The sequence below is a fragment of the Dermacentor variabilis genome, unplaced genomic scaffold (assembly GCF_050947875.1).
Source record: "Dermacentor variabilis isolate Ectoservices unplaced genomic scaffold, ASM5094787v1 scaffold_16, whole genome shotgun sequence".
Lineage (NCBI taxonomy): Eukaryota > Metazoa > Arthropoda > Arachnida > Ixodida > Ixodidae > Dermacentor > Dermacentor variabilis.
This window is the reverse complement of record NW_027460324.1, coordinates 212,305-226,079: the sequence shown is the minus strand read 5'-3', so window position 1 is coordinate 226,079 and position 13,775 is coordinate 212,305. Positions and strand designations below refer to the sequence as shown.

The 13,775-nt window shown below is 48.3% G+C and overlaps 1 pseudogene; it reads right to left on the bottom strand.

Moving 5' to 3' along the window:
- Positions 1-13,775, bottom strand: part of LOC142568089 (uncharacterized) — a 42,498-nt pseudogene that overhangs the window by 26,483 nt on the left and 2,240 nt on the right.

Here is a 13,775-nt window from a genome sequence, read left to right as displayed (position 1 = left end):
ATTTCCGCGCGTATGCAGATATTTTTTCACCTCACGAATGCCGCGGCGCCGCGGTTTAGCGTGGGCGCCGCCTGCTACAGGAACTTCCTAGGTGGCGCGCGCGGCAGATGTCGCTACCTTGAAAATTATAGAGGGACCTTAGCCGACTTTAGTGCTCCTGTATATGCTCCCGCAGGGAGCAGAGTTGTGCATAGGTCCGGCTTATGATCCAGCTCTGCAGTGGAGCCACTCCTCGCGCGCGCAGGAGGCAAATGCCGCGCGGTGTTCCATTTGTTTTTGTCTGCTGGTCGCGAGCTACATGCGGCAACTGTACGCTGTTATGTATCTCCTGGCGCCCCCTACAAATCCGACATTTTTTAACAAAGGCTAGGCCAGTCGTGACCGCCAGAGTTGTTCTCAAGAAATGGAGTCTGTCACTCGCGGCTTCGTGCCGTCGCATCTTTGAAACCCTACGCAACAAACCCAAACAACATAACATGGTGTCAGAAGTGTAAGCAGATCGTCCCCGCACCGCCTGAAATCAACAAAATGGCCAACGTTTTCGTCCAGCCCCCGGCTCACTTCCAACCTGGTGACACTCCTCAGACCGCATGTAAAGAATGGCGGGAAGCATTCACCATATATGAACTGGCTTGTGAGTACAACACTAAGCCTAAATCAGCGCGGAAGGCATTGTTGCTTCATGTACTTGGCCCGCATGCTCGTCGCATCGCACAGACGTTCCCTCCAGACCCTGCCGCCGGAAACGAAGACGCACACCCAGTGAAATACATACTTGACAAGTTTGACGAGTTATATCGCCCGTACAAGAACGTCATACAAGCAGCGGCGGTGTTCAACTCGATGGTACAAAAGGTAGGTCAGTCAATTGACGATTTTGTTACTGACCTTCGACGACAGGCGCAGAAATGCGACTTCGGTGACAAGTGCGACAGACTCATCGGCGACCGCGTGGTGGTTGGAATCCGCGATGGAGCTCTCTGCGAACGGCTCTTTCGGGAGCGCGACCTCACTCTGGAAAAAATCGTCTCAGCGTGCAAGGCAGCGGAAATATCAAAGAAACATGTGCAAGAGATCGTAACCAGTGATCAGCAGCCAGAAGTGAATGCCGTTCACACGTATAATCGGAAACCCACGAAGACAACTGGTCGTCCGCTAGGTATCAACAAACCTCAGCAGCCTCATCGCTCGTCCCAAAGGTCTAATCGTAAATGTTCTCGCTGCGGAACCTCGCACCCCCCACAACAGTGCCCAGCTTTTGGCAAAAACTGTTACAACTACGACAAACTTGGCCATTTCGCGCACCTGTGCAAGCAGCCACGTCGGCAGACAGCAGCGCATCGACCGCGAGTCGGACTGCTCCATGAACATCCACAACAAGACTCGCAGGATGAATTATACTTGGGCTGTTTGACTACGTGCAGTGTCAATGCCGACGCAGCAGACTGGAGCGAAAGTGTCAGTGTTAATGGACACGAGGTAACATTCAAGTTAGACAACGGTTCGGACGTCAACATAATTCCAGAAAATATGTTCAAGCAGTGGCCGTGCAGACCAGCAACCAAACCAACCACAGCTAAAGTGACTACGTACAGTGGCCACCAGCTTCCAATAGACAGTGAATGTGAACTGTCTCGTGCGGTAAACAACAGGGAGTGCCGTCTGAGATTTCTTCTGGTGAAGGAGCCCCTCAAGCCGATACTAGGGGCCGCTGCATGCACAACTCTGCACTTGCTTTCCCGTGTGAAGACCCTTCAAGCAACGACAAAGTCCACTGACACAGTGTTGCAAGAACAGTTTCAGAAAGTACTGAATGATTTCCCTGACATATTTGAAGGAATCGGTCAGCTTCCGGGACGTTATAGCATCCAGCTGCGTGAAGGTACAGTGCCGACAGTTTGTGCTCCTCGTAGAGTACCTAGTGCACTCAAGGATAAGGTCAAAGCAGAGCTGAAGCGCATGGAGAGGAATGGCGTAATCATGCGAGAGTCAGAACATAGTGAATGGGTCCATCCCATAGTGGTGATAACCAAAAAAGACGGAACTGTTCGTTTGTGCCTGGATCCACGGAACCTCAATGCAGCAATAAAAAGGCAACACTACCGCACACCAGTACCAGAAGAGCTTTTTGCAAGCCTGAATGGCTCAACAGTCTTCTCTGTCCTTGATGCGAAGAGTGCTTTCTTGGATCAACCAAGTTCACGGCTTTGCACATTCGCAACACCATCGGGCCGTTACCGTTTTCTCCGAGTAATATTTGGGCTTGCGACAGCCCCTGAGCTGTTCCAGCAGGCCATTGACAAGGTATTTGAAGCGCAGGCCATTGTGAAGCCGTATTTTGATGACATACTGGTTGCCTCAAGGACTCCAGAAGAACACAAAGCCCATCTCAGAACTGTTCTGACCATAGCTAGACATAACAACCTGAAGCTTAACAAATCAAAACTGAAGTTAGGACTTTCAGCCATAAAATATCTGGGTCACCAGCTCTCCTCAGATGGGCTATCCCCAGACCCTGACAAGGTCAGATCAATTGAAGCCATGTCACTTCCATCAAATAAGTCAGAACTGCAAAGATTCTTAGGAATGGTGACATATCTCACGAAGTTCATCCCTAATTTTTTAGCAACTACCAGTCCTCTGCGTGAGCTTCTCAAGGCAGATGTAGGGTGGCACTGGGCAAGCCAGCACACAGAGACTTTCAAGCTCATCAAACAGAAGCTCACAACAGCGCCTGTGTTGCGTTATTTTGACCCATCCAAGCCGATCGCGATTTCAACAGATGCCAGCTCATACGGCCTGGGATCGGTTCTCTTGCAGGAAGGCAGACCAATCGCATATGCTTCTGCAGCCCTTACACCTCCCCAACAACGTTATGCTCAAATAGAGAAAGAACTTCTAGCTGCGGTGTTCGCATGCGAGCGGTTGCACTATTACACTTTTGGACGCTCTGTAACAGTGGAAGCAGACCACAAACCTCTTGTTGGACTGCAGACAAAGGATCTAACAAAAATGTCACCAAGACTGCAAAGACTTTTGCTCCGGCTACAGTGCTATAGCACTAAACTAGTGTATGTACCGGGGAAACAGCTAACTGTGGCTGATGCCTTGTCAAGATCCCCAAACCCCGAATCCAAGATGGAAACTGCAGACAGTGATCCAGGACTGTTGGTGTCCAGTCTGGTTCAAGCGTCGCCCACCAAGCTCAACCATATCCAGGAAGCAACAAGTCGGGATCCAGTATTAACAACTAACCCAGTACATTCAACAAGGATGGCCTGATCGCCCTAGTGATGTTCATCCTATGGCAAGACCATACTTTCACATAAGAATTGAACTGTATATCACAGACGACTTCGTTTGCTGTGGTCAACGGCTTGTCATTCCAGCAGTTCTCCAGGCTGATGTTCTTCAGAAACTCCATCAGGCACGTCGTGGTATAGTGGCTTGTAAACGACTAGCAAGCCAGAGTGTTTATTGGCCCACACTCAACGAGGACATTGCCACCCTTGTCGCAAGCTGCGACACCTGCCAATCCACCTAGAAGGCAAACCCTCAGTAACCATTGCTTGACAGAGATCTGCCAGCACGACCATGGGAAAAGTTGGCCGTTCATTTCTTTCACTGTCAAGGCAATACATATATCCTTGTTGTTGACTACTTTTCAAAGTACGTTGAAGTGAAATGTATAGAAACCACTACGTCAACTTCAGTTATTTTGGTCCTGAAGGACATCTTTTCACGGTTTCGACTCCCCAATGTGCTTATCTCTGATCAGGGACCACCGTTTGACTCGCAGGCGTTCAGAGCATTCCTGCAAGAATGGGATATTGCTCATGAACCATCATCACCCCACTACCCGAGGTCCAATGGGCAGGTCGAGAGAACAATAGAGACTGTTAAGTCCATGCTGATCAAGTCGCACAGCGATGGCAAAGATCTGTCTTTGGTTCTCCTCAACTACCGCGCCACCCCAACCATTAGAGCATCTTCCCCAGCAGAGTTGCTAATGGCCAGGAAATTGAGAACGTTCATACCGACCTTACCTCATAATCTGAAACCATACTACCCCACAGATGCACATCTGAAGCTCCTCAAACGCAGTCAGACTGCACAGCACAGATATGGAGACGACCACACTCACATACTTGCACCTCTGAAGAAACATCAACCTGTATGGGTGAGGCACAAGAATGACTGGAAAAAAGCAGTCGTCACACAGGTTGGTCCGCAACCAAGGCGCTACACAGTGCAAACTACAAGTGGAGCAATTTATGTGCGTAACCGTGTGCACCTGAGGCCACGCACTCAGGTGGTCCGTGAAGCCACTCGTACAGCAGAAGACTACACCCTTGATGAATCGGGGCCAACAAGTGCCAACGATGCTACGCCTCACAACTATCCTGAAGAAGCAAGACATGCTTCGACATACGTGACAAGGGCTGGAAGAGCCATACGGCAAACGGCCAGATTTCAGAACTGAACGTCATGAAGTGCGTGTTTTATTGTTGTAATTGTCACTCAAAGGGGCGTGTTATGTATCTCATACATAACAACATACATAACAGCCCCCTACAAATCGGACATTTTTTAATAAAGGCTAGGCCAGTCGTGGCCGCCAGAGTTGTTCTCAAGAAATGGAGTCTGTCACTCGCGGCTTCGTGCCGTCGCATCTTTGAAACCCTACGCAACAAACCCAAACAACATAACATACGCAAGCGCTGAGCAAGATGACACTTTTTAATGCAGGCCAAGCTCGAACGATTGACGTAGCCGTAGAGGTACCAACCCCCCGAAATGTTTAGTTTGTGTGTACATATATACACGCACATATACGAACGCACGCACGAATGCACATATAAAGTATAGGACCCCCTCGATCCCTCGAAATGAAATCCTCACTACGCCCGTTGCTCGGACAGCTCAAAAGTTCGCGTGCAAAAGCGCATTACCTTGCAACAAAAAGCGGTGCGATGTTTTTGAGCACGCATGTGAAGTTTCCTCGCGGAGGCCGAAGGCAAGAAATGTTTTAAAGGGTGTTTAAAGAAAACGTCACGCACGTGTATTAGACAATTCTGTGAGCACATTTTGGCTGCCAAAACGAGACGAATAATGGATGTTGCCAACAGAATTATCGTGCCTGCAATTATGTCAGTGACCGTCATTCATCACAAAACGTCGTTCACAGCAGCTGCACGTTTTCGATATATGCGGTTCAGACACGTAAATTTAAACGCATTTGAAATGTTCACATGCGCACATCTTATGCAAAGCTTATTTTTACGATTCATACCACAAGCTTGACAGCTGCTTCGCAGCAGCAAATCTGCAAGTGGAAAAAGATGCAAGATGCACGAGCTTCTAGATCAAAAATATTTCGTACAAGGGAATGGATGAGCAATGGCCAGTGGCAGCAGGATATGAGTGCTGGTTATTGGAGCCTTGGGGGGCTGAATTTAAAGCCACTGGAAAGGCAACAAGTTATTAAGGTAACAACAGGTTATTTTTATTGGACTAGCTAATCACATAAGATGACAAACTGGTAAAGTAATTATTCACACATTGCAGACTGTAATATGACAGCACATTTTTTCTTTATCTCTTCATAGTACTCAGGTTAATTTTCTATAGAACAGAGCTTATTACACGTACAAAAATAATTTCACATTCCTCACGCGTCGACTAAGAATGATCGAACAAGCAACATATATGCAGGAGCTAAATACTATAGCTATCCCAGCTGTCTTATAAGCGGGAGCGCACGGTGTTTTCGCTTACTACAAAACAACGAACACCAGGACATCAATCGACTTTACATGGAAAATCAGAACGCTGACAAAAAAAAAATAATAGAACGGAGCAGAGAAAAGCCATGGTGCAGCGGGCCAATTTCACCGGCTAGTATTTACTCTGTTCTGAACACACTTTTCTGGAGCCGCATAATAAGAACAATCGTATAAGCAACAAAGAGAATTGAGCGAGTTGGTAAGTTAACATTATTGGCGTATATGTGCAGCGCGACGCAGACGTGTCATCCTTTCTTTGTTTCGCGTCTGCGTCGCGCTGCACATATACACCAAAAATTGCACAAGTTCACAATCTCTCATGCCAGGCGTACGCATTTCAGCGTCTACAGGAGTGTTAATCGATATGAATGTCGCTTTAGTTTAAACAAGTCGAACTCACATCTGTAAAGAAGGCGAACGGACCTCGCATATCCTGGCCCCTTTCGGAGCCGGCCGGTGTCGTCCGTCCGCACGGCACCGCGTGAAAAGCTTTGCCACCTTCCGTGCCATTTGCGCAGTTTGGTGCGCTGCAACCCGTCATACTGCAATACAAGTGTCAAAATGATCTGCTTCGTAGCACTTCACCGAATTCATTAACTTATTGTCCTCGAATACCGTACCTGCAACCAGGAGCCGATCGTTGCTACGCGCGCTCGACGGTCCGCTGATTGCAATTTCGATGGCACCGACAGAAACGAGTCGGCGCCGTGTCCGTAAAGTTGGCTTCGGAGCGCGCGGTTGATAATTTGACGTCATTTTGCACCACGTGGTCGCGCTCGGCGAGTAGCAGTGCGAGCGGTGCCGGGAAAGGTATGCGCAACTCTGCTCCGGAGCATATACAGGAACACTAGCCGACTTTGGCTCTCAGCGCACCTAGCGGAATCGGTGAAACGCATCAGCCTTCAAGACAATCGCCGCACGCTGCCGAATCTCGGAGGCCATAATTTCAGTTTCGTTTCTTTTATCCATTGTTTTTTTTTGTATGTGACCCATACCGTTGCTTTAATCGACTGGTTTCATGCAGGCGCTTGTGCCGCTGTTAAATTGCCACGACGAGCGCGCACACGTGCTTCAGTTTACGTTAGTTTCATTTAAATTCACATTTGCTGTTTCAAGCTGTAACTAGCGCAACGATCATGCGAACTGTTGAGGAACTAGAAGTTTATCGCTTGTGATATTGTACGTCTAGTGACTCACGGCAGAAGGAGCACAGTAAGTAAATGTGCTATGTTCCTTAAGTATAAATCAACTTGCTGCACAGCCAAGAATACGAAAATAGCAGACAATTTATTGCAGCAAGCTTGTAAGAGGCAGATACAGGAAAACTGGAAGGAACTGTGAAATGCAACACGGGTGTCACACGGCGCATTTTTAATCGCGATCAAGCCGGATCCATTTTGAATATCTCGGTCGCAATTGGTTCTTTTGTCCAAGCTGGGCGAGGGAGGCAATCGCAGTCGATAATTTAGATCCGGATCGGGCTTGTTCGCGATCGAAAGTGCTCGTGTGACACCGGTGTAACGGAGAATAGTCGGAAACTAATGCCGTATGGCAATAACTTTACACAAGCAAAAGATATACAAGACGTGTTGCAACTATCCACATAATGAAAAAAATGAAACTACGCGCCAGAAATTAATTTGCTCAAAATTGGATTGTTTTAGAAGAAAAAAATATGATAGTTTTTCTTGTACTTCAGCGAAGGAGGGTGAATTCACGTAGCGAAATTATGGGACCGGTTGCGTGCCAAAATAAAATAGCTGCAAAAAGAATTGGGCACGCACCAACACGCGCATCTCGAATGTGTAAGCCAATGCGTCCGTCATAAAAGAGCTGCAATTAACTTCCTGTTGGGGGTCTTCGCCTGCTGTCTTGGAAGTCTTTTTTTTTTATTGTGATAAAGACTTGCCCTTAAGGCATAATTCTTGATGCGTATATGTGTATTATATGTGTGCTGTGAGGCCTGTGTTGTGTATGAATTGAAGCAGTGTTTTGTGGAATCTGTTGTCATGTATTCAGCGGTCATAGCTGGTTGTCACACTGTAGCGGAGGCCGGCTTGCAGTAGGAGACGCGAGCGTTCCGATTTTAAACCAGTACATGTCCATATTAAGTCGTATGCATCTGCTTCCATCACAGGAACGGAGCAGTATGGACACGTAGCTCCCAGTGGTAAATGCGACCAGTTCCACCTTGAGATAACAGCCGGTGTAAGGGCCACCCCGGCCCGAAGCCTCCTAAGCACAACTTCCTCCGCCCTAGTAAGGTGAAGGGGGAGGGAACAGACACACGGTGGGATAAGAGCGCGTGTGTCCTGCCGGAGAAAGTTTTTACGGACTCGGAGGGAGTTAAGGGGTTGAGGAGAAATGGGAATAGGCGGATGAGGATTAGGAGGGCAGTGTGCCTGCTGGTCAGCAGCAATGTTGTGAGGGTTCGCTGAATGGCCTTGAATCCAGTGTACCTTGACGCAAGTAGCTGTCTTACTATTCATAGTGTGTATTGTCTCGCAGATTTCCATCGCCTTATCAACCTTCTTGAGTTCCTGAATAGCCGCTAAAGAATCAGTGAAGATATCTAGTTGCTTGATGGTAGGCAGCTTAGATGTCGCATCTTGCACAGCGTCGTGGATGGCTTGAAGTTCCATTACTAGAGCGCTGGCTTCCGTAGATAAATAGCGCTGGTGGCCGCTGATGAAATTATGCGCAGTACTCAGGAATGATGTCCTTCCGCCGTCTGGGAGAATGGCAGCATCCGTATAGCTTTTGCAGGTGTTAGCGCATGATGCATCGACGATATTGTGTTCGTCAATAATACCTGTTGTATCGCTGCGTCATAACTTTGTTGGCTTATTAGTTGTGATGCTGGTGAATTCCCAGGGAGGCATTGGATAGGGCTGATTGTCAATCCGAGAGCCGCGGTGAAAATGAGCATGCAACGCAGCGACAGCCGGAATAAGTTGCTTTTTTATTTCACGTGCTTTTTCACGCTGCAAAATTAGCTATGCAATTGTGTTGAGCTGGGCATGTTCCTGTAAGGTTGGTATCGGAGTGATGCGGGGCAGTGCTGTGATTGTGCGCATAGCATCGCGATTAATCGTCTCCAACTGTGCCAGCTGTGCCAAAGTCAGCCGTTGAAATTGTGCTTGGTATAAAATTCGTGGCTGCAAGACTGCACGCACCAACCGTCGAGCTACGTCAGTACGAGCTCCAGCTGCTTTTGCTGCAATGCGACGAATAAGGTGAAGTGTTTTTGTCGAACTCTGTCTGGTTTTACGGAGCCATTGTGCACCACTGCCGGAGTGGTGAATATCGAGACCCAGTATGCGGACCTCAGAAGCCTCAGGGATTGTCACTGTGCCGAGTCTAAATGTAAAAGGGTGCTGCGTGATTCTTGTGCGTCCTTTCTTGTTGGCCACCACAACATAGCTTGATTTTTGGGCGGAAATGTCCAACCCTGCTTTCCGAGCGTAGTTGTTCAGCACATCAAGGGCTTCTTGAAGCTGTTGAGTTTGTCTAGATATATCTTTATGCACGGACCACAAAGTGACGTCATCCGCAGAGATTAAGAACCTCACATCTGGAATCCGATGTAGTTGCCAGGCTAGAGGTATTAGAGCAACGTTGAAGAGAAGAGGAGCCAAAATCGAACCTTGTGGGAGTCTTCTGTTCGATGTGAAGCATCCTTCTTGCCTTCCATCTACTCTAATCGCAAATGTGCGATTCTGAAGGAATGAGTAGATGAATTTAATCACCCGCAGTGGAAGTCCCAGGTCGATGAGGTTGGATATAATGATTTCATGGTCTGTATTGTCATAAGCTTTCGTTATGTCGGTTGCTACTACCGTGCGAACAGCGTGACTGTGTGGAGAAACCTGTAAAACATCGTCTGACAAGATAGAAAGTCCATCTTCAGTTCCCAAGTAAGAACGGAATCCAATTTGAGCAGGATGATGTTTATCGTGGCGTTCAAGCCACCAGGAAACTCGTGTGCCCAGTATCTTTTCAGCGAGTTTGCAGACAGTTGAGGTTAGCGAAATTGGGCGTAAAGACTGCAGGCTATTTGGAGACTTTCCGGGTTTCGGAATCGCGACAACAATTGAATGCTTCCAATCAGATGGAACGTTTCCAGTCTCCCATATTTTATTATTAGCCTGAAGAAGTGCGTCGAGAGCTGCTCCTTCCATGTTCTTGAAAACCTCATAAGTACCACCGGGACCAGGTGTTGTTCGTTGCTTCGAAGTTTCAATCGCCGCTATTAGTTTGGCCATGCTGAAAGGGCTGGATATTTCGGATTTGGAGGTTGTGTCAGACTCATCAATTTCGGGGCAGTTTATAGGTGACGCTTGATCGTATTTCGGGAAAAACACTCTAGCAGCGTGTTCTGCAAATTGATGTGGCGAACTCTGCATCGCTAACCTAACGCTCGCTGCAGGGTCAGGTTGCTTATGACCGCGTTCCATTGACCGGAACGTACGCCAAAGTGCTCTGTTTCCAATGCCCGATCCAAGATTCTCGCACCACTCATACCATCGTCGTCGAGAAAGTTGTTTTTCGTGCTGACGCGCCTTCGCCGCTATATGGTTAGCACGTGCACGGCTACCTGGTGCATCGGGATTCCTCGACGCATACAATTCTGCCTGACGTCGCTTTGACCAAAGTTGCAAAAGGGTGAGGTCCGGTTGAGGTTGTTCTTCGTCAATTGTGGTTATAGTGGTGTTCCTCCGTAGCAGTTCTTGCAAAGTGGGAAGAATTTCTGAGGGCTCTGAGGGTACTTTATCAATCGATGATTCCCGAAACTTATCCCAATGTGTGACTGTTACTCGTCGTCGAATTTTCTTTATGCACGTTCTGTGCAAACCAATCATTATTGGCATATGATCACTGCCCCATGTATCTGGTTCCACCCACCACTGCGGCATTCCAGGACCCAACCACTACGTAAGGTCTGGAGCGTTTGTTCTAGATACTGCGGGTACAGCACAGGTAGCCACAGCGTGTTGGTTCAGCAGTGTAAAAGTGGCATCGCTCATGATGTTTTTAACTTGGTATCCTCTTCTGGAGTTGTACTTGTACCCCCATTCTGTATGTGGGGCATTGAAGTCTCCACCCACTAGAATAGGAATTCCCGGGTACGTAGACCGGAGATGGGCTATCCACCCCAAGTTCAAACGTGTGCGCTGCGGTCTGGCGTAGAATGACGCTAGAATGATAGGAGTCTTCACTGGTCGTGTCAGGACCCCGACAACTTCTTGATTACCATTACACCATGGCTCCAGATCAATCACTGTGTGAGCAATATGCGATGATACATAAACTGCAGCTTGTCCCGGAGCTGAAGCCATTGTAGTAGCACGTCTATATCTAATAGATGGGTTATGATACCCATTAAAATTGGACAGGGAGCATAGCTTATTATGCTCTTGAATAAGCAGTGCCCATACATGTAGCTTATTGTATTGAAGCTTGGTTTTAATTTCTCCTAACTTGGAGTTTAGGCCCCGACAATTCCACTGTAGAATTCCATCCTGTGACAGCTGCTGCAGAGAATTAGCCATGATGCAGGCAATTCTGAATGAGCAACGTTAGTTGAGCAAGTTGACCTAAAACTGCTGTCCAAACAGCTTGGTTGACCTGTGGTGCCGGACGGGATCCAGGCGTAACGGTGGCATTCGCAGTGGTTGATGCGTCACGTGTTGGTCCTATTTTCTGACAACGCAGAATTACCAATTCTTTATGTTTGCGTAGTCGCTCAATCTGTCTGGCCAGTGCGTCTATCCGAGCGTCAATGTCATCATGGTGATCATCCGACTGATGCAGGGGTTCCGGTAATTTCTGTTTCTTTGTCTGCGACTGCTTGCCACGTTTAAGAACAGAAGAATACAGTTGTGTTTCTGGGGCTTTTTCTTCTTCTGCCAAGAGCATCTCTGGCTCTTCTGCAAAAACCTCATAACGATTGTGTGTTGTTACTATAGTAGTTTTTGGTATAGCCTTTCGTATCCGTATTGCGGCCTTCTGTTTAGTCGGACAATTTGTGCTTGTCATATCGTGCTCATCAGATTTACATAAGCCACATCGATATCGTGGTTGGCCTTCTGGTGTCAGCTTTTCTGGATCAATAGTACGCTGTGGGCAATATGCCTGCATGTGTCCACGTTGAAAGCAGCGGTAGCAGAATATTGCTCAAGGGAGGTAGGATTTAGGTCGCAATATGCAACCATAGTAATAAAACCGTTCTGGCATACATTGAGGGCCCCGTACCGTCACTAAGCATGTACGGCTTTTGCCGATGAATCTAGCTGCGAGCACCCTGTGTGTCGTTGAGGTCAATTCACGACATATTATCTAAGGGGTGTCTTCAGGATCAATGCCATAGACAACACACCTCTGTATATTAGGGCCCGATGCGAAGTAGCACTGCACAGGTAGGTGTTGATCTTCTGGCAGCGGGATAGATGTTAAAGTGCACATTTTCTGCACATCACTGAGAGATGCCAAGTGCGCAGTGATCGAGTTGGTAGATTTATATGCTGCGAACCCTTTGTATCCAGTGGTTTCAAGAGATTGGTCAATGGCCCTTTGGAGATATTTTGTGGCTACTGAAGTTATGTCGTAGCATGAAAGGGGGCGTATATGAACTCGATATGACTGAGAAGGGGTGGGCGTTGCGTAAGACTGAGAGGGAGCGGGCGTAGGGGAGGCCGTGGAGGAATTGTCTGGGGTGGCCCTTACCTTTTTCGCCGGTTGCTCCGATGCGATGGCGTCTTGTTGAAGCACGTTGATAGGAGGACCTCGCTTGGCTGCATTCGTCGAATCGCCAGACGGCTCCACGTCCATAGGGTCACCAGTGTCCGTCGGCACGACTGCGGATAGGTTCACATTCACATCACGAAGAGGAATGTCCTTCGGTGTTGCATCTTGGGTATTCGAGCTATCGGTTGCTCACTTCGGCTGCATAGTTGGCATGGATGTTGTCACGCGCAGCAGTCCAGTGGAAGGTACAGATGAGGAGCTCACATCTGGCGCAAACACTTCTTCGTCGAGCGAGCGCGGCGACGCGGCCGCACTAAGCCTAAGCGCCAGCCGTGCTTGCTTTGAGTCTATCAGACGAGCAGGATCAGCAGGACAGGGCAAAGAAGAGCCCTCACCAGAGTCCACAGGTCCCCATGGGAAACCAGCGCTGGAGTTTTTACGACGCCTGCAGCGCCGCCCTGGTGGTCAGAACGTGCACAATGCAGCCGCTAGCGCGGACGAAAATTGCTACTGGTAGTGGCGTTGCGTGCCCTGAAAGTCGAAGGAAAACAAGAGGACGCCGACGATACTGTTGCGTATACAAGTGCCACAACTATGTAGGGATGAGGGAAGATGTATCCTTCTGCGTCTAGCTTTCCATCTAAACCCTACGAAGAATAGAGGCGGCGCGTTGGATCCAAGCGGTCAGGCGAGCGGAGTAAGTTCCCGTCTTGTCGCCCGGTCAAGCGGTGTCGGGCTGGTTTCTAAATCGAATTTCGCGTGTATGCTTGGCTTATTCGATAGTTAAGACGGTAAGCCGTGGCAGACAGTACCAAACAGCAGAATCTGCAGTCAGCATTTCGTCGGAAACAAAATGAGCAATAGCATGCACCATCCGGCATATGTACCAGCCATTTTTCCTTCGTAATACCACCGCCAAGCCCCTTCCAACGTCACCGCACCAAGCGAAAGATACGAAAGGTAAATATTATCCATTCATTGCCAAGAATTATGTGGGAGGGAAGCTGCCTTGTAATACGAGTTGTGTGCGCGTACTGCCGGCGCACGCGCGACTAAGCTGCCTATGTGTTGTAAAAAATGCGCATGCGGATGAGGACTCGGCGCTGAGATGCATCCGCTAAATTTACGTAATTAATGCTAAATGTAGCCAGCGTTGTTACGGATCCAGCAGCGGAGCACTCAAACCTTTGCTTGCGCGAGTCAGCTGATGCGATAAAGCTTTCTTCTTCATTGACTGCTGTG